Source organism: Pan paniscus, chromosome 5, assembly GCF_029289425.2.
Source record: "Pan paniscus chromosome 5, NHGRI_mPanPan1-v2.0_pri, whole genome shotgun sequence".
Taxonomy (NCBI): Eukaryota; Metazoa; Chordata; class Mammalia; order Primates; family Hominidae; genus Pan; species Pan paniscus.
In genome coordinates, this window is record NC_073254.2 from 72,574,885 (window position 1) to 72,596,341 (window position 21,457).

The 21,457-nt window shown below is 39.2% G+C and overlaps 2 long non-coding RNA genes and 2 other non-coding genes across 6 annotated transcripts in view; 1 reads left to right on the forward strand and 3 right to left on the reverse strand.

Annotated features, from left to right (window-relative positions):
* LOC129397971 (uncharacterized) overlaps window positions 1-7,035 on the forward strand; it is a 41,708-nt gene extending 34,673 nt beyond the window's left edge. For both annotated transcript variants that reach the window (XR_010112292.1, XR_010112291.1), the window contains exon 4: window positions 6,234-7,035. This is a non-coding gene — a long non-coding RNA (uncharacterized LOC129397971). The remainder of the gene's footprint in view (window positions 1-6,233) is intronic.
* Window positions 1,593-15,654, reverse strand: LOC129397969 (uncharacterized). Of its 2 annotated transcripts, XR_010112287.1 has the most exons (6): window positions 14,409-15,654; window positions 11,621-11,710; window positions 8,611-8,709; window positions 7,963-8,207; window positions 5,030-7,018; window positions 1,593-2,246 (listed from the first exon to the last, which is right to left on the reverse strand). It is a non-coding gene; the product is annotated as an uncharacterized LOC129397969 (long non-coding RNA). The 2 variants fall into 2 exon arrangements; XR_010112288.1 differs by lacking the exons at window positions 7,963-8,207; window positions 8,611-8,709; window positions 14,409-15,654 and having other exon boundaries at window positions 11,621-14,402.
* TRNAA-AGC (transfer RNA alanine (anticodon AGC)) lies at window positions 2,036-2,108 on the reverse strand. The gene has a single exon. It is a non-coding gene; the product is annotated as a tRNA-Ala (tRNA).
* Window positions 15,655-15,891: 237 nt separating the features above from the next.
* Window positions 15,892-15,964, reverse strand: TRNAA-AGC (transfer RNA alanine (anticodon AGC)). Its single transcript has one exon. It is a non-coding gene; the product is annotated as a tRNA-Ala (tRNA).
* Window positions 15,965-21,457: the final 5,493 nt, after the last annotated feature.

The window sequence follows — 21,457 nt, forward strand, 5'->3', positions numbered from 1 at the left end:
GTGTGTGTGTGTGTGTGTGTGTGTGTGTGATTATATATATATATAACTGCTCCTTGCGGAGCAGGGCTAATCAGGTAGCGTGCCCAGAGTAATCAAAATTTTTGTTAATTCTCAGGAGGGAGCATTAAAACGAAGAGCCAAAAGTTCTAAAACGGGGGACTTTTCACTCGAAATGGGCTGATGCAGAAGATACCATTAGTCAATTTGTACCAGATTCTTGATTTATTCCCTTGTAAATCTTTTCCAGCCTTCTTCACCTTCCTCCACCCAATCTTTCTCAGGTGTGTTATGATCCAACAAGAGTAACAATGCAAGTTTTATGAAGATCTCCTTATAAAGAAAAGGTTTCGGAAATACTGCTTTCTGTTTACTTTTTGATATGTGGATGATAAACAACACCCCATCTTTCCAGAACACAAGGAGGGGGCGACTTCAAGCTAGCAGTTGAATCAGGAATCTTCTGATACATTATGCTTTGCATCATTGGCTCTGCTTAAGTCAACATGGTTTTTCAAAAAAATTGTTTTGTGTTAAATTTTATTTGTAAAACTTTCTACCAAATAAAGATGTGCAGATTAAATAAAATTTCTAAATGTGGTTGATAGCACTTGGCCTCCCTGCCATTTGTCTGCTCTCAGCTTTCCAGCTGAAAAAAATGAAAAGATTCATGGTCTTCTTGAAGTGTCTTTAGTTCAATTTCCTGCCAGCCTCGGGTCCTTGACCTCAGTGGTGAGGAACGTGAAAGCAGCAGATGATGGAGATTTTAGGATTTTGTTGCTTGAAAAGGAAACCAGGTGTCAGGGACCGGTATGAACAAATGAAATAACAGAAACACTGGCAAATCCTATCAGGCTACTCATTCTCAAGAGTAGTGTTCCTTTCTGTACTTTTAGTGTACAGAGTATTCATCTCAATTGTGACTTTTATCAGAATTGTAAACAGCTGTTTGCTCAACTGTCTTCCCTACTCCATTGTAATATTCCTTGAGGGCAGCACATTCAGTGTCTACAAAAACTAATTTTACCTTAAAATTCTGCACACATGCATGTAGGGTTGAGTGAGAAAAAATGCTTGCAAGAATCAGGAAAAAGTTTTAACTTGTAAAACAGGTAGGCTCACAGGTGTATGATCCTATGCTATTCCAACCCATATGTTTAAATGAAAAAACAGAGGACTGCTATATACAAAAGTGGTTTTCTGGGTTCTCGGATATAATAACTTTGCGGCTCACAATGGCTCTTATATCCTTAAGGCAGGAGAGAGTTGGGGCTGGGCATGTGTCAATTAAATCTAAAGCCACTGACAGACCATAGGGCTAGGCTGGAGCCAGTGGCTGAGAAGTTGGCCTCCTAAGTGAGGAGAATGTCTAATTTGCTGACAGGAAAGCAAAAGCTCAGTGAACCAAGTGCACGCCAGACAGACATTTTTCATACCTTTTATATGGCTGGTTTGAGTTAATGCCAGTGATTAGGATTTAGAACACAAAACCCACCAAACTTCTTTACGAAATATTTAGCATAAAGATCTCTACATTACTAGAAAAAACTCAGGAAACTCTTAGCAATAGCCCCACAACATTAAAAACACTCAACTGGCTTTTAAAAAGTAAATTTATTACCACACATAATAAGTCCAGAGAGTAGAGAGATACCATCATGTCATCAAGACCCATGATAAATCTTTAAATATTTTGATTGTTTTGAACTTTACACTCTGTCACTCTCAACATATGGGTCTCATACTTTGGCTGGTTCCTCTGCAGTGCCTCAAACTCTGTCCCCTGAGCAGAAAGCCGAGGCTGTATTTACCCAAGTGGCTCTGCCCTGCACTTTTCATAATTGTCTCACATTTAGGACAAAGCTACAGGTAGAAACAGGGAGAAAAGAGCCTATACTGAATGCCAAGAGGGAGCCATCACCAGCCCTCTATTATTGCTGCGCCTACGTCTTGAACCAAAGCAGCATCCTGTTCTCAGACACTAACTTGGGTTTGGAGACCTGAGTGTTTGGAGACACGATGTCTAAATAATAAAGCTTGGAGAATGTGGGCATCGATCCCACTACCTCTTGCATGCTAAGCAAGTGCTCTACCACTTGAGCTAATTCCCCACATCAGCGGAGCATTATTTATTGTTAGCGGGTGGCCTGGAACACAGGTGATTTCAGGGCCTTCAGCAGGAAAGCAGGGCTCTAAGAGCAGATCTTCTCATTGATGGGCCAGGGCAAACAGCAGTGGCTACTCATTCTCTGCAAAGAAGGAGGAGAAAAGGGAACAAGGAGAAAGTCAAAACGGGAAAACTTCACGCTGCCAAAATGTCAAGTTTAGAGTATTCCGGGACAGAAAAGGGCACGTCCCAGCAAAGGAGGACCTGCCTAGACATGCCCAGGTAAAGCATCACAGATTTTTTAAAAATGATTAAATACTTAAAAATGATTAAATGATTGTGTGTGTGTGTGTGTGTGTGTGTGTGTGTGTGTGTTTATAAAAGTGGGACCAGAAACAATTGTAACTGTCTTGCTGCTTTTTTTCCTCTTGTGGCCCAGTCATCTAGCTTTTCCCTTCTTCAGAGATCTTAGTCACTCTTCTTTTCCGCAGTCTCCTTTGTTGATAAGAAACAGAGGCGGTGCTCAATTCATGATAGTTCACTGAGTGACCAACTGAATGAAGGAAGGAAGAAATAGCCTTCCAAGGTATCTCCCATTCATACTAATCTTACTGTGTATCTACACTTGCATCTCTATGACTGGAGACATTCACTCAACAAAAAACATAAACTGAACTTATAATCATATCCTCCCTGTTTTTTCCCCAATTTTTTGTGCCATGAATTATACTAGGAGACTTAGGGAGTTTACTTGATGTAGTCTGACTGAATTTTGCCAAAAAAACTATGTCTTAGTCTGCACTTTATGCACTTTTTAGAAGTAATAGAGGCTCAGATAAGTTAAGTGTTCCCAAGGTGCCAAAGCTGCTAAGTGGGAAAGCCTGAACTAAGAAGCAGATATTTTTAGATTTTAAATGTGATTTTTTCCCTCTGTACCAGCTCAGTTATTCTGCCCGTTCTTTTGCACTTTAGCCCATTCATTCATACAACAAATATCTAATTCCAAACGTCTTCCTTACTTACTTTTTGGGCTTAACTTTTTTTTTTTTTTTTTCGACAGAGTGTCACTCTGTCGCCCAGGCTGCAGTGCAATGGTAAGATCTTGGCTCACTGCAACCTCTGCCTCCCGGGTTCTAGTAATTCTCCTGTCTCAGCCTCCAGAGTAGCTGGGACTACAGGTGCCTGCCACCACGCTTGGCTAATTTTTGTATTTTTAGTAGAGACGGGGTTTCACCATGTTGGCCAGGCTGGTCTCAACCTCCTGAAGTCACGTGATCAGCCTACCTTGGCCTTCCAAAGTGCTGGGATTACAGGCATGAGCCACCCCTCCTGGCCTGGGTTTAACTATTTTATTTTATGACAGGGTCTCACTTTGTTGTCCAGGTACCGGTGCGTTCTCTGTTCACTGCAACCTCCTCCTCCTGAGTTCAAGCGATCCTCCCACCTCAGCCTCCTGAGTAGCTGGAACTACAGATGCATACCACCACACCCGGCTAATTTTTGTATTTTTTGTAGAGACAGGTTTTCACTGTGTTGCCTAGGCTGGTCTCAAACTCCTGGTGTCAAGGGATCCACTGATCTCGGCCTCCCAAAGTGCTGGGATTACAGAAATGAGCCACCATGTCTGGCCTTGGGCTTACCTTTCAAGTCAACTTTGATTCATTGTCTTCCTTCAAACACCACATTCAGTGATTAGTCAAATAATGAACATTATTCTTGCACAACTCTTTTGAATCTATCAATCAATTACTTTCTACTCATTTAGTACATATTCACTGGGGAGATGCTCTGTGCCAGACACTGTAGTAAGATCAGGTAATTCAGAGGAAGTACAGACACCCCAGACCTCAAACGAAGACAAGATAAATATGGACAAGGGAAGATCCACCTCCAGATTCACCATTTTCAGTCTTTCTGTCATTTCCAGCTAAATAATGCCTTCAAAAATGTTTCAAAATAACTAAGTCACTATTTCAAACTCTTTCAATATTAGCACCCTTCTATATGCTGGACTACTCTTAATTTTCTCATTATAACATGATCTTGCTTTTCTTTTAATTTTTGTCTTTGCTTTCTACCTGAATTTTTATTTTGCATTATGAAATTGATAGGTCCATTACTGGATGGCATGGTTCAATTCTCCAGTATGTCTGTTGATTTGTGTTCTACTAAATCTTCCAATTACTGGGAGAGGAGTGTTAATGACTGCAACTGTAACTGGATTTTTCTATTTTTACTTGGCGTATCCAATTTTGTTTATGAGTTTTGAAGCTCTGTGTCCTCATATACATTTGGGACAATATTCTCCTGAAAAATTGACAATCATAATTATTTAGGAGGCCTCATTATTCCTGAAAAGTTTCTCTGCTTTCAAATCTACTTTGTCTGATTTTATATATGTACACCACAGCTGTCTTTGATTAATGCTTGCATGAGGTATCTTTTCCCACTCTTTTCTTTCAATCTGCTCTATAACTTTTATTCTTATTTATAAGTGTATTGCAGGTGGCTTTCTTTAGTCAGCATATTTATTTTTAACACATTCTGATGATCTCTAGTTTTTACTTAATGCATTTAGATAATTTACATATAATGTTATTATAGATAAGTTTTTAGATAGATCTACTATTTAATAATTTATTAACCTTTTTTCCCTTTGTTTTAATTCTTTTATGTTCCTCTGTCTATCTTGTTTTGGTTTATTTCAATCTGGTTGGTAAGTGGTCTAGGGATTACCATATACATATATAACTTTTCACAGTATACTTAGAATCAATATTTTACCATTCAAGTTGAATATAGAAACTTCATCAAGAGTTAGTCCCATTACATTTACCCTTTTATCTTATGTATGTAGTACATCTAGATACAATGACAACTGCATCAGATAAAGTTACAATTTTTGCTTTCAACCATCAAACATACCTTAAGGAACTCAAGAGAAGAATAATAGTCTGTTATGGCTACCCAGACATTTTCTATTTCTGCTTTTGTTCCTTCATTGATGATGTTCTAAGTTTCCTTCTGGTATCACTTTTCTTATCTCAAAGCTTTGCTAATTCTTTTCCAGCAGTTTTGCTAGGACTGAGAATGTATTTATTTACCTTCCAATGAGAATGTATTTATTTGCCTTTATGTCTGGAAGATACTTTTGCTCCACATACCATTCTGGATTGATAATGTATTTTTCCTTTGGTATTTACTGAATGTTATGACATTTTTTTCTGGCTCCTGGGTTCCAGATGAGAAATCTACAATCATTCATTTGGTATTTTATCTTTCATTTCCCTTTGGCTTCTTTCAAAATTGTTTTGTGTTTTCTTAATTTTCCGCAGTTTGATTACGATATGTCTTGCAATGGGTTTCTTTTGGTTTATCCTGCTTGACATTTACTGAACTTTAAAAATCTGGTTTATATCTTTTGAGAAATTTGATATATTTTCAGCCATTAATTCTTCACAGTTTTATCCCACAAAGACCTCTTTGTCCTCTTACAATAATGTGAATGTTTCCAGATTACAATAATGTGAATGTTAGATTTGTTATTTTTTATTTGTCCCTGAGCGTCTGTTCAGGGACAATAAAATCCTCCTTTCTCTCTATAGGTCAGATTCTGTAGGTATTCTTGTTCCGTTTTCAAGTTCATTGACTTTTTCCTTAGTCTTCTGCATACTGCTATTGAGATCATCCAATTAAGCTTTTTATTTCCCCTAAGAGTTTTGGTTAATACTTTTTTTAATTCTTTAGTTTAAATTGGTGTTTACATATTCCAAATATTTGGTGAGACTTTCCAACTTTCCATTCACTTCATGAATGCTATCCCGTAATTCTAGGAGCATTGTTATAATAACTGCTTTAATGTGTGTGTCAGATGATTTTGACATATGTGTCCTCTCAATATTGTTATTCAAGGATTCTCTTTGCCATGTGAATTAAGATCTCCCTGGTTTTTCATAATGCTGAATATTTTGGGGCTTGTAACCTGGACTTCTTTGGATTATGTGATGAGACACTGTGTCTTGTTGAAATCTTAAGGATAATATTGCTATTTTTGTTTTTGCAGGCACACAATTGCCTTGTATTTAAGCTCCAAGTACCAACCAGACTTCCATGTGTTGTTGTTTCACAGATAACTCTATTTGAAAGCCTTGACACTGCGGTTGAGAGATCTCTGGAGTGTGTGCAACCAGTGGTCAGTGAGGACTGGAAAGTGGACCATTGTTCAGTTCAGTCCTCAGGCTCTTTTTAGGTAAGTTGTTTGGAATTAGGGCTACTTATTCACAGCTGGCAGGTGCGTCCACAAGCTCATGAACAACTTTATGTGTTTGCTTTCTACAGTATCTGTCCAGGCACATTCTAGTTACTTGACACATCCTGGTTTCAGTCCTCTCACCAGAAAGCCAGGGCTGTATTACCCAGGTGGCTCTGCCCTGCACTTTTCACAGTTGCCTCACATTCAAGCTACAGGCAGAAACAGGGAGAAAAGAGCAATTGTTTATGTCCCTTGGTTTCACAGCTCCTCAAAGAAGCAGAAAATTAATTACACGGTAGATCTACACTATACTGAATGCCAGGAGGGAGCCGTCACCAGCCCTGTATTGTTGCTGCTCCTACGTCTTGAACCAAAGCAGCATCTTGTTCTCTGACTTGGGTTTGGAGACCTGAGTGTTTGGAGACCCAGGGTCTAAATAATAAAGTTTGGAGAATGTGGGCATCGATCCCACTACCTCTTGCATGCTAAGCAAGCGCTCTACCACTTGAGCTGATTCCCCCACATCAGGGGAGCTTTATTGATCCTTAGTGGGTGGCCTGGAACACAGGGGATTTCAGGGCCTTCAGCGGGAAAGCAGGGCTCTACTAAGAGCAGATCTTCTCACTGATGGCCCAGGGCAAGGTGCAGTGGCTACTCATTCTCTGCAAAGAAGGAAGAGGAAAGGGAACAAGGAGAAAGTCAAAAAGGGAAAACTCACACTGCCAAAATGTCAAGTTTAGGGTATTCCGGGACAGAAAAAGGCACATTCCAGGAAAGGAGGCCCTGCCTAGACCTGCCCATCTAAAGTGTCACTGATTTTTAAAAAATGATTAAATAATTAAAAATGATTAAATGATTTTGTGTGTGTGTGTGTGTTGTGTGTGTGTGTTTATAAAAGTGAGATAGTATTATCACTTGTTCCTTGTAGCTGAGACTCCGGGGATTTTGAGATGGTACAGATTTCTGGAAGGCAAAAAGCTCCTGTTGTTTTCATAACTAGGCCCTTTCAGGAATGAAGCCAGCGTGCTGACCACTACCTTAGGAAACCCCTGGAGAGTGCTTCTTTCACTTGCATCTGAGATATAGGCTGCCTCCTTGCTAAGGTGTGTCATGTACAAGTTACATGTCCAAGTATATCTCAGAACAACAACAACAAAATTACAGAGCAGAGCCATAAAGAATAAGAGACAAGATCATATCAGAGTGTAAGAATATGTAAAATATTAGAGTGTAAGAATCAAAATCCAGCTATGCAGAGAAGGAGTGCACATATGGTGGAGAAAACGGGCTGTTTGTAGGAATTCCTGTGTGAAGAAATAAACCTGTTCAATTTAAGTGCTGTGTGTGTGTGTGTGTGTATGTGTGTGTGAAATACACATGGAGGGAAGCAGTAATTGAAAAGTCTGGCCACTTGGAGATATGTTGGGAGAGTTTTATGAAAACTCCCAAGAGTAATTGAAAAAATCCCAGGCAGAATGCTTAAATAATTAAAGCAACATGTTAGACAAAGGTGTTTAGTTTTGAATGTCAGAGCTTGAACATGAGAAAATAGAAATTGAAGAGAAAGAGAAAGAAGTCATGAAGATATTAAAGGATTGAGGTTTACCCGCATTTATCGTGTCAGCTCCCGAGGTGGACAGCAGGAGTCTTTCTGCAGCGTCAGTGCCCATCACACTTCCTGCTGCAGAATACATCCTCCATAAACACCATAGCATGGATGATGACAGAGGTGAATGAAAAGAAAGAAAAACATTCTGGTGATGTTGTGCAGGAAGGATCTACAGTATTTGTCAAGACATTGGGTGGAGAGATTTGAGGGAGAGGAGACAAAGACACGGGGAAGTCTTGAGCCTAGTGTGGTAGACACAAAAGAGATTCTGAATTAATAGCTGATGAATCAATCCACTCATTTATTTGTATTTGTTATGTGAATGAATGTTACAGGAATGACCTGGCATGGAGAAAACAGATGGTGAGACTATGTGCTAGGGTAAAGCAAGAGCTCAAGTTTTTGTTTTTTTTTAATTTAGAAAAAAATCTGCTTTTCATATCTGGTTTTCCTATTTAAAGCTATGTGATTTGAGGAAAATGGTTTAACTCCTCTGAGCTTTAGTGTCATCTACAAAATTTGGATAATGATACTGAGGGAAGCTGAAAAGCCGTATCAACCAACTTATACAAAAAATAATAAACATTCACTTCCATTTCTAATGCATGGTGCTGAAAAAGTCCTTGTATGTGGAATATTGTTCACCTTTAAGGAGCCTGCTCTCAAGAGCTGATGAGGGACTTTTTTTAGTGCAGTTCTGTTGTCACTGGCTGTTGGGCTCATTTAGTTGGCACCAACAAATCTCTGTGAACATAAAAATAAAATAAAATAAAGATTGTGGAGGAATAGAATACAAACATACAGTAAGGTGAGATTTGCACAACAGAGTATAGTAAAGGATGTGTGCCTGATTCTTTTTGCATTCGCTTTGAATCATTTTTAGCCTTTATTCTAAGTCCCTGATTATTGTCATCCTTCTCCCAACAAGATCGTTTCTCTCCACTGCAGATATTCTGGCCAGGCTCTCTGGTTAACCATCTTGATGTCCTGAGCACTCTGTTTGTACTGAGACTCTGATTTATGTTCAAATGATGCTCTTCCATAGCAAGGCTTCCTGCTTTGCCCAAAGAGCATTCAATTTTTCAAGCAATTTAGGGCTCTTTCCTCACCCAGTATCTATGTGAAACCTTAAAGGGAAGCCTATTCTTTCCAGGAAGATAATCCTGTTGTGGTTTTAACCTCAATCTGTAAATTCGCTGGGGTAACTGGGAAAGAAGTCATAAAGATATTAAAGGATTGAGGTTTATCCACATTTACTGTGTCAGCTCCTGAGGTGAACAGCATGAGTCTTTCTGCAGCTTCAGCCCCCATCGCACTTCATAGGTGAAGAAAACATCCTCCATAAACACTGTAGCATGGATAACAGAAGGAAAAGATCCTGGAGAGGTTATGCAGGAAGAATCTACAGTATTTGTCAAGACATTGGGTGGAGAAATTTGAGGGAGAGGAGACAAAGGCACTGGGAAGTCTTGAGCACAGTGTAGCAGACACAGAAGTGATTTTGAATTAGTATCTGATGAATGCAAGAATAAATCCACTCATTTATCTGTATTTGGTAAATGAATGAATGTTACATTCGTGAGCTGCTGTGAAGAAAACAGATGATGAGACTATGTGCTAAGTGAAAGCAAGAGCTCATGATTTTTTCATTTAGAAAGAAATCTGCTTCCCATATCTGGTTTCCCTCTTTAAAGTTATGTGATCTGAGGAAAATGGTTTAACTGCTCTGAGCTTCAGTGTCATCTATAATACTGTGGTAATAATACTTGGGGAAGCTGAGAAACTATATCGACCAACTTACATAAAAGTTAATAAACAGTCAGTATAGTTTCTAGCACATAGTGCTGAAAAAGTCCTTGAACGTGGAGTATTGTTCACCTTTAAGGAAGATGTTCTGAAGGTCTAAGGAGAGAGATCAGTGCAGTTTTGTTGCCATTGGCTGATTTGCTCATTTATTTTGTAGCAACAAGCTTCTGTGATGACAAAAATGAAATAAAGTTTAAAAAGTAAAATAGATGGTGGAGAAACACAATAGGGATGTATAGTAAGGTACGATTTTCTAGGCAAAATGGATTTGTACAAAAGAATGTAGTAGTAAAGGATTTGTGCCTGATTCTTGCTGTATTATTTTTGAATCTCATTTAGCCTGTATTCTAATTCCCCAGTTGTTGTAATCCTACCCCCAACAAGATTATTTCTTTGCACCATGAACATTCTGGTCAGATTCTCTGCTTAACCATCTTGACTTCCTGAGCACTCATGTTTTTACTGAGACCCTGATATATGCCCAAATGATGCCCTTCCATAGGAGGGCTTCTTGCTTTGCCCATAGAGCATTCAATTTTTCAAGCAATTTAGGGCTCTTTCCTCAACCAGGGTCTGTATGAAACCTTAAAGAGAAGCCTGTTCTTTCCAGGAAGAGAATTCCAGTGGGTTCTAACCTCAACCTATAAATCCACTAAGCAAGCTCCTACTGAACACCTATGATGCAAGCTCAATCCAAGAGGCCAGCACTCCACAGGGGGAAGGCAACCGAAGCAGTAGCTAATGCTTACTGAGCAGTTCTTATTGATCAGATCCATCTCTAGGTGCTGTGATCCACCCAAAAATATCCCACAATCCTTATTTCCCATGTAAAGAAAGAAGATTGAAAGAAAGGGAAGCTAAATGATAGCTTCAAGGTGACAACTTCCCTGACTCTTCTACTGAAAACTGAATGTGTCACCTCCACACTGCCGAGTCCTTTACTGCCTAATGAGTCCCTCCCAGTAGATATCATCACATGACTTCTTGTTTATTTTTCTTCTTTGCTTCCTGTCTGTTTCTCCCCACTCCTTGCAACTATGACGTAGTATCACAAAGGTGAGAACATCTGTGTTTTATTCACTGTGAATTACTGTACCCAAAACCGTCTCTTAACAAGGTATGCGCTTGAGAAATATATGTTGGATGATTAAAAGAATAAAAGAGTTCACCCACCCCACCTGATAATTATGTTTGGATGACCTTCAGAGCAGACAATTGGAAGAGAAATTTCCCCTGCTTCCCTTGTCAGCTAGAGAGGTAGACATATGACATAGCTTGTAGTTTCTTGTGTAATTTATATCTCTTCACCACGCCTTGTATTCAAACCACTAAGAAGCCAAAAGAAGGAAAAAGAGAAAAAGAAAGAAAGAAAGAAAGAAGAAAGGAAGGAAGAAAGAAAGAAAGAAAGAAAGAAAGAAAGGAAAGCTCATTTTTAAATTTTAAGCTAATATTTGGACTGTCTTGAAATCATTATGTCATAGCATTTGTGTTCCATTATTTATCACACCTATTTCATTTCCCTTAACGGAAAGAGCGGCAAAAGCTGTACCTTGTCTGATGTTCAAACTCAGGACCTTCAGAATATGAGATTGACAGGCGGCCTGCTGCTCTAAGAGAGCAACTGTTCCTAAGAGCTGAGATCCAGATTATTAAATCTCATTTCCCACACACTGCTGCTTTATCAATTCCTAGCTTTTAAAGAACACAATCAATGCTACTTGGAAATCACTCCTTATCAGCCAGTGCTGCACTGGAAGAATTCCCCACTCAGGACAGGTGGAGTCCACCCGTTTCCAGTATTCACATAATGATAGGACCTTCTGGCTTGAGGGACCAGAAACAATTGTACCTGTCTTGCTGCTTTTTTTCCTCTTGTGGCCCAGTCATCTAGCTTTTCCCTTCTTCAGAGATCTTAGTCACTCTTCTTTTCCGTAGTCTCCTTTGTTGATAAGAAACAGAGGTAGTGCTCAATTCATGATAGTTCATTGAATGACCAACTGAATGAAGAAATAGCCTTCCAAGGTGTCTCCTGTTCATACTACTCTTACTGTGCATCTACACTTGCATCTCTATGACTGGAGACATTCATTCAACAAAAAACACAAACTGAACTTATAATCATATCCTCCCTGTTTTTTCCCCAGTTTTTGTGCCATGAATTATACTAGGAGACTTAGGGAGTTTACTTGATGTAGTCTGACTGAATTTTGCCAAAAAAACTATGTCTTAGCCTGCACTTTATGCACTTTTTAGAAGTAACAGAAGCTCAGGTAAGTTAAGTGTTCTTTCTAAGGTGCCAAAGCTGCTAAGTGGGAAAGCCCAAATTGAGAAGCAGATATTTTTAGATTTTAAGTGTGATTTTTTTCCTCTGTACCAGCTCAGTTATTCTGCCTGTTCTTTTGCACTTTAGCCCATTCATTCATACACCAAATATCTAATTCCAAACCTCCTCTTTACTTACTTTTTGGACTTTTTTTTTTTTTTTTTGACAGAGTGTCGCTCTGTCACCCACGCTGTACTGCACTGGTGAGATCTTGGCTCACGGCAACCTCTGTCTCCCGGGTTCAAGTAATTCTCCTGTCTCAGCCTCCTGAGTAGCTGGGACTACAGGTGCTTGCAACCACGCCCAGCTAATTTTTGTATTTTTAGTAGAGACGGGGTTTCACCATGTTGGCCAGGCTGGTCTCAAACTCCTGACCTCAGGTGATCTGCCCACCTCAGCCTCCCAAAGTGCTGTGATTACATGTGTGAGCTACCCCTCCCGGCCTGGGTTTAACTATTTTATTTTATTTTATTTTATTTTATTTTATTTTATTTTATGACAGGGTCTCACTTTGTTGTCCAGGCACCGGTGCGATCTCTGTTCACTGCAACCTCCGCCTCCTGGATTCAAGCGATCCTCCCACCTCAGCCTCCTGAGTAGCTGGAACTACAGATGCATACCACCACACCTGGCTAATTTTTGTATTTTTTGTAGAGACAGGGTTTCACTGTGTTGTCCAGGCTGGTCTCAAACTCCTAGTGTCATGGGATCTGCCCATCTCAGCCTCTCAAAGTGCTGGGATTACAGAAAAGAGTCTGGACTTGGGCTTACCTTTCAAGTCAACTTTGACTTATTATCTTCCTTCAAACACTACATTCAAGGATTTGTCAAATAATGAACATTATTCTTGCCCAATTCTTTTGAATCTATAAGTTACTTTCTACTCATTTAATACATATTCATTGGGGAGGTGCTCTGTGCCAGACACTGTAGGTAATTCAGAGGAAGTATAGACACCGTAGACTTCAAAAAAAGACAAAATAAATATGGACAAGGGAAGATCCACCTCCTGATTCACCATTTTCAGTCTTTCTGTCATTTCCAGCTAAATAACTCTTTCAAAAAATGTCTCAAAATAACTAAATAACTCTTCCAATAACAGCACTCTTCTATATGCTGGACTACTCTTAATTTCCTGGTTATAATATGATCTTTACTTTTCTTTTAACTTTTGTCTTTGCCTTCTACCTAAATTTTTATTTTGCATTATGAAGTTAATAGGTCCATTACTGGATGGTATGGTTTAATTCTCCAATATGTTTGCTGATTTGTTTTCTACTAAGTCTACCAATTACTGAGAGAGGAGTGTTAGTGTCGGCAACTATAATTGGATTTTTCTGTTTTTACCTTGCGTATCCAATTTTGTTTATGAGTTTTGAAGCTCTGTGTTCTCATATACACTTGGGACAATATTCCCCTGGAAAATTGACAATCATAATTATTTAGCAGCCCTCATTATTCCTGAAAAGTTTCTCTGCTTTCAAATCTACTTTGTCTGATTTTTTTTGTATATACACCACAGCTGTCTTTGATTAGTGCTTGCATGAGGTATCTTTTCCCACTCTTTTCTTTCAATCTGCTCTATAACTTTTATTCTTATATATAAGTGTATAGCAGGTGGCTTTCTTTAGTCAGCATATTTATTTTTAACACATTCTGATGATCTCTAGTTTTTAATTAATGCGTTTAGATTATTTACATGTAATGTCATTATAGATAAGTTTTTAGATAGGTCTATTATTTAATAATGTATTAACCTTGTTTCCCTTTGTTTTAATTCATCTATGTTCCTCTTTCTATCTTGTTCTGGTTTATTTAAATCTTGTTAGTAGGTGGTCTAGGGTTTACCATATACATATATAACCTTTCACAGTATACTTAGAATCAATATTTTACCATTCAAGTTGAATAAAGAAACTTCATCAAGAGTTAGTCCCATTACACTTACCCTTTTATCTTATGTATGTAGTACATCTAGATACAATGACAACTGCTTCTGATAAAGTTACAATTTTTGCTTTCAATCATCAAACATACCTTAAGGAACTCAAGGGAAGAATAATAGTCTGTTATGTCTACCCAGACATTTTCTATTTCTGCTTTTGTTCCTTCACTGATGATGTTCTAAGTTTCCTTCTGGTATCATTTTTCTTATCTCAAATCTTTGCTAATTCTTTTCCAGCAGTCTTCCTAAGAATGAGAATGTATTTACTTACCTTCCACTGAGAATGCATTTATTTGCCTTTATGTCTGGAAGATACTTTTGTTCCACATAGCATTCTGGGTCGATATGTCTTTTTCTTTTGTTACTTACCGAATGTTATGACATTTTTTCTGGCCCCTATGGTTCCTGATGCGAAATCTACAATCATTCATATGGTAGTTTCTCTTTCATTTCCCTTTGGCTGCTTTCAAAATTGTTTTGTATTTTCTTAGTTTTCAGCAGTTTGATTATGATATGCCTTGCTATGGGTTTCTTTGGGTTTATCCTGATTGACATTTACTGAACTTTAAAAATCTGGTTTATATCTTTTGACAAATTTGAACCATTTTCAGCTATTAATTGTTCAAAGTTCTATGCCACAAAGACCACTTTGTCCTCTTCTTTCCAGATTACAATAATGTGAATGTTGGATTTGTTATTTTTTATTTGTCCCTGAGCCTCTGTTCAGAGTCAATAAAATCCTCCTTTCTCTCTATAGTTCCGATTATGTAGGTATTCGTGTTCTGTTTTCAAGTTCATTGACTTTTTCCTTAGTCTTCTGCATTCTATTATGGAGATCCTCCAATTAAGCTTTTTATTTCCCCTAAGAGTTTTGGTTAATACATTTTTTTAATTCTTAAGTTTAAATTGGTGTTTATATATTCAAAATATTTGGTGCGACTTTCCAACTTTCCATTCACTTCACGAATGTTATCCCCGATTCTAGGAGCATTGTTATAATATCTGCTTTAATGTATGTGTCAGATGATTTTGACATCTGTGTCCTCTCAGTATTGTTATTCGAGGATTCTCTTTGCCATGTGAATTAAGATCTCCCTGTTTTTTCATAATGCTGAATATTTTGGGACTTGTAACCTGGACATCTTTGGATTATGTGATGAGACACTGTGTCTTGTTGAAATCTTAAGGATAATATTGCTATTTTTGTTTTTGCAGGCACACAATTGCCTTGTATTTAAGCTCCAAGTACCAACCAGACTTCCATGTGTTGTCGTTTCAAAGATAACTCTATTTGAAAGGCTTGACACTGCTGTTCAGAGATCTCCAAAGTGTGTGCAACCCAGTGGTCAGTGAGGACTGGAAAGTGGGCCATTGCACAGTTCAGCTCTCAGGCTCTTTGTAGGTAAGTTGTTCGGGATTAGAGCCACTTATTCACAGCTGGCAGGTGCGTCCACAAGCTCATGAACAACTTTATGTGTTTGCTTTCTACAGTATCTGTCCAGGCACATTCTAGTTACTTGACACATCTTGGTTTCAGTCCTCTCACCAGAAAGCCGGGGCTGTATTTAACCAGGTGGCTCTGTCCTCCACTTTTCACAATTGTCTCACATTTAGGACCAAGCTGCAGGCAGAAACAGGGAGAAAAGAGCAGTTTTATATGTCCCTTGGTTTCACAGCTCCTCGAAGAAACAGAAAATTAATTACACAGTAGATCTACACTATACTGAATGCCAGCAGGAAGCTGTCACCAGTCCTGTATTGTTGCTGCTCCTATGTCTTGAACCAAAGACACCGAGAGCAGTGTCTTGCTCTCAGACACTGACTCGGGTTTGGGTACCTAAATAATAAAGCTTGGAGAATGTGGGCATTGATCCCACTACCTCTTGCATGCTAAGCAAGCGCTCTACCACTTGAGCTAATTCCCCATATCAGGGAAGCTTCGTTTATCCTTAGTGGGTGGCCTGGAACACAGGGGATTTCAGGGCCTTCAGCGGGAAAGCAGGGCTCTACTAAGAGCAGATCTTCTCATTGATGGTGCAGGGCAAGGCGCAGTGGCTACTCATTCTCTGCAAAGAAGGAGGAAAAAAGGGAAGAAGGAGAAAGTCACAAAGGGAAAACTCACGCTGCCAAAATGTGAAGTTTAGGGTATTCCAGGACAGAAAAAGACATGTCCCAGCAAAGAAGACCTATCTAGACCTGCCCAGCTAAAGTGTCACTGATTTTTAAAAAATAATTAAATAATTAAAAATGATTAAATGATTGTGTGTGTGTTGCGCGTGTGTGTGTGTGTTTATAAAAGTGGGATGGCATTATCACTTGTTCCTTGTAGCTGAGACTCTCTGGGGGTTGTGAGATGGTCCAGATTTGTGGTAGACACAAAAGGGATTCTGAATTAATATCTGATGAATGAATCCACTCATTTATTTGTATTTGTTATGTGAATGAATGTTACAGGAATGACCTGGTGTGGAGAAAACAGATGGCAAGACTATGTGCTAGGGTAAAGCAAGAGCTCACGTGTTTTTGTTTTTGGTTTTTTAATTTAGAAAAAAAATCTGCTTTTCATATCTGGTTTTCCTATTTAAAGCTATGTGATTTAAGGAAAATGGTTTAACTCCTCTGAGCTTTAGTGTCATCTACAAAATTTGGATAATGATACTGAGGGAAGCTGAAAAGCCATATCAACCAACTTATACAAAAAATAATAAACATTCACTTCCATTTCTAATGCATGGTGCTGAAAAAGTCCTTGTATGTGGAATATTGTTCACCTTTAAGGAACCTGCTCTCAAGAGCTGATGCGGGACTTTTTTTAGGGCAGTTCTGTTGTCTCTGGCTGTTTTGTTCATTTAATTGGCACCTACAAGTCTCTTTGAACATTAAAATAAAATAAAGATTGTGGAGGAATAGAATACAAACACATAGTAAGGTGAGATTTGCATAACAGAGTATAGTAAACGATTTGTGCCTGATTCTTTTTGCATTCTCTTTGAATCATTTTTAGCCTTTATTCTAAGTCCCCAATTATTGTCATCCTTTTCCCAACAAGATTGTTTCTCTCCGCCACGGACATTCTGGTCAGGGTCTCTGCTTAACCATCTTGACCTCCTGAACACTCTGTTTGTCTTGATAACCTGATTTATGCTCAAATGATGCTCTTCCATAGGACGGCTTCCTGCTTTGCTCAAAGAGCATTCAATTTTTCAAGCTGTTTAGGGCTCTTTCCTCACCCAGGGTCTATTTGAAACCTTAGAGGGAAGGCTATTCTTTCCAGGAAGAGAACCCTGCTGGGTTCTAACCTCAATCTGTAAATCCACTGGGGTAACTGGGGTTAGCTCAGTTACTCCAGAGCTTGCTCTCTGAGAACTGGATGGTGCTGCTACTTCCCATAAAGGCTGAATAAAAAGAGGCATCTGCAGGCAGGAGAAAGCGCTATGGTCATTGCTGGAAGATTCCTTCTGACCATTAGCTATCTCTCTGACCTGGTGTGAGAAGGGTGACAAAAATCGGAGACTTGAAAACAGGCCAAAAAAAAAAAAAAAAAGGATTCAAAAGAATTTTAAAAGAATCATGCACAAGTTCTTAATTAGATTCTTTTATCCAAATCCATTTTGTCTGGAAAATAATACCTTACTACGTATCTGTATTCTATTCCTCCATAATCTATTTTATTTTATTTTAATGTTCACAAGAAGCTGGATGCTAGCTACCAAATGAGCAAATCAGCTACGATAACAGAACTGCACTAAAATCTCTCATCAGATATTGATACAGTCAAGACCCTCATGAGTGCCTATGATACAAATTCAGTGTGAGAGGCCAGCTTTCCGCAAGGAGAAGGCAACCAAAGCGGTAGCTAATACTGAGCAGTTCCTATTGCCCAGATCCATTTCTAGGTGCTGAGATCCAGCCAGAGAATCCCAGAGTCCTCATTTTTCATATGAAGAAACATGTGAGTGATTCACCACCCCAATCCTCATGTATCATCAGTTTTCAAACAAAGCCAAGTAGCCTTCTGTGCAAAAAGCTCTCCTAACCCCCAGTTGCCTTGATAGGTAAAAGTATTCTTATGACAGTGCTAGAAAAACACGGGCACAAGTGTTCCGGCAAGATGACTAGAAGGCAAGGCTAAAGTTGTCAAGGTGACAAAGTCCCTGATTGTCCTCTTGAAAGCTGAACGTGCCACCTCATGTGTATATGTGTATGTGTGGATGCATATGTGTATGTTGTGTGTACACACCTACACATATATCTACAAATGCATGTGTGTATGCATGCATGTGTGTACACGTGCATGCACACATGTATCTGTATACATGTATTATGTACACAGTATGCATGTGTACATGTATGTCTGTGCATGTGTAGATGTATACATGCATGTACACATGCATCTACATATGCATGTGTATGCCTAAATGTGTGTACACGTGCATGCATATGTGCACTATACATGTGTACATGTGTGTGTTTGTACACGTGTATCTGCACATGCATACGTACACACATGCATGTACATGTGAATACACACGTGTATGTATACATGTATGTACACCTGTGTGCACATGCATCTACATATGTGTATAACTATATGTATGTGTGTGTACCCAGGTGTACATGCATCTGCGGGTATGCATTTGTGTACACATATGTCTGCACATGCATGCCTGCAGGCATGGATGCGTGTGTGTGTGTGCATGCATGCATGTGTATCCATGTATGTGTGTACACAGAATGTTTGTATGTTTGTGTGTAGGTATTCGTGTATGCATAAATGTGCACATGCATGTTTGCATGCATTTGTTTACACGTGTACGTGTGTATGCATGTGTATACACGTGTTTACACGTGTACATGTGTGTATGCATGTGTGTATACACGTGTATACACATGTACGTTTGTGTGCATGTGTATGCACATGTATGCATGTGTACATGTATACATTGTGCTCATGTGTGCCTACATGTATGTATATATTGTACATGCATTGTGTGTATGCACATATGTATGTGCACGTGTGTGCATGTATGTACATGCATGTATGCACACGTTATTTATGTGTGTGCATGCATGTATTTGCATACATGTGTGTGCACATGTGTGCACGCATGCGTGTAGGCATGTGTGTGGATGTGCACACGTATGTATGGACACGTGTATTCTTGCATGCACGTGTACATGTATGTGTGCACACAGGCATGTGTAGGGATGTATGTATGTTGTATACATGTATGTGTGTATATATGTATGTATGCACACAAAATCTGTTTGTATGTACACCTAGATCTGTATTAGTCAGGGTTCTCTTGAAGGACAGAACTAACAGGATAGATGTGTATATGAAGCAGAGCTCATTAAGAAGTATTGACTCACACAATCGGAAGTTGAAGTCCCACAATAGGCTGTCTGCAAGCTGAAGAGCAGGGAAGCCAGTCCGAGTCCCAAAACCTCAAAAGTAGGGAAGCTGACAGTGCAGCCTTTAGTCTGTGGCCAAAGGCTCAAGAACCCCTGGCAAACCACGGGTGTCAAGAGTCCAAAAGCCGAAGAACTTGGAGTCCAATGTTTGAGGGCAGGGAGCATCCAGCATGGGAGAAAGATGGAGGCCAGAAGACTCAGCAAGTCTTCCTTTTCCAAACTCTTCTGAGTGTATGTATGTATACATGCATGCATGTATACATGTATGTTTTCAATATTTATACACATGGAATCATTTAGTATGAGATCTGGCTTCTTTGATATCAACTTTTCATTATGTTTTTAAATTCCATCTATGTTGTTGGATGACCACTTGCCTGATACTGTTCATTGCAATACAGACTTCCACGTATGAACACATCACAGTTTGTATAACCATATTGCCATTGATAGCTATTACATTATATCTATCCTTCAGTTATTACAAATGATGCCACTCTAAACATTCCTGAATGTGTATCCTGGTACACGTAAGCATGCATTTTCTATGCAAAAATGAGTGGAATTGAAACCATCTTTGCAAAAATTATGACAGTGAGAAAAATCTAACATAGCTGACTATCTTGCTTCTAACTTCACAAACTGTCCTTGTTCATTCCTGGGCATAGGCCAAGCTAACTATGGAGGAATTCATAGTTTAATTTTAAAACAAAGATGATAATAGCTGCTTCCCAAAAGTAACCCCTCCCTGCTAAGGGACTGAAACTACCTTTGTAAAACTAACAAATTAGGCATAAGGTTAAAATTATGGTTCAGGAATAATGTAGCTGGAAGTCACAAGATTGTAGCCTCCTCAGTTGCTCCTATAGATAACATCACTACTGTAAAGCCTAAGATTGGTGCTTGATGTATTTTTTAGACCCTGTATTTTGATGGACCAGCTGATGTCACCTGGACAGGTAACCCATTAAAAAACAAACAAACAAACAAAAAGCCGCCAGCCTGACCAACATGGGGAAACCCCATCTCTACTAAAAACATAAAAATTAGCCAGGCATGGTGGTGTGCGTCCGTAATCCCAGCTACTCAGGAGGCTGAGGCAGGAGAATCGCTTGAACCCAGGAGGTGGAGGTTGCAGTGAGCCGAGATCACACCATTGCCTGGGTGACAGAGTGAGACTCCGTCTCAAAAAAACAAAAAAACAAAAAGCAAACAAACAAAAAAAAACTGGCTCAGCTGGTCTCATGAACCCCTGATCCAGGAACTGACTCAGTGCAAGAAGACAGCTTTGACCCTTTATGATTTCATCCCTTACCCAACAAATTAGCATTCCCCAGTCCCTACCCCCTGTCCACCAAACTATCCTTGAAAAACTCTGGCCTCCAAATTCTCAGGGAGGTGGATTTGAGCATTATCTTTCATCCTTCCACTTGGCTGGCCCTGCAATTATTAAACTCTTTCTTTGCTGCAAAACCTGCTGTTCTCAATGCATTGGCTTTTCTGCGCGGCAGACAAGAAGAACCTGTCAAGTGATTACAGAATTGCTGGTAAGAAAAGTGTATCTTCAACTAGATACTGCCACACTCTTTTCCAAATTTACTGCATTCACTTGCACTTGCAGTAGCTGTATATTAGTGTTTTTCTTGCTCTACTTAGTTGAAGTCACTGTAATGTTTCTCATTGTGATTACTATGCATGTTCTCGAACCATATCCCTGTTTATTTCATTTTAATCTATTGATTGTATTTAAATGTATACTCTGTATTGTAGCCTCTGAAGTTATCTTAAAAACACAGCTTTTTTTTTTTTTTTTGTGGTGCCACTGTTTACAACCCTTCAAGCACTTCCTAATGTTGTCTTAAAAGTCAAAGCTTCTTAGACTTTCATGTTTGGTCTGATATGGTTTGGCTGTGTCCCCACCCAAATCTCATCTTGAACTGTAGTTCCGACAACCCCCATGTCTCAGGAGGGACCCTGTGGGAGGTAATTTAATCATGGGGGTC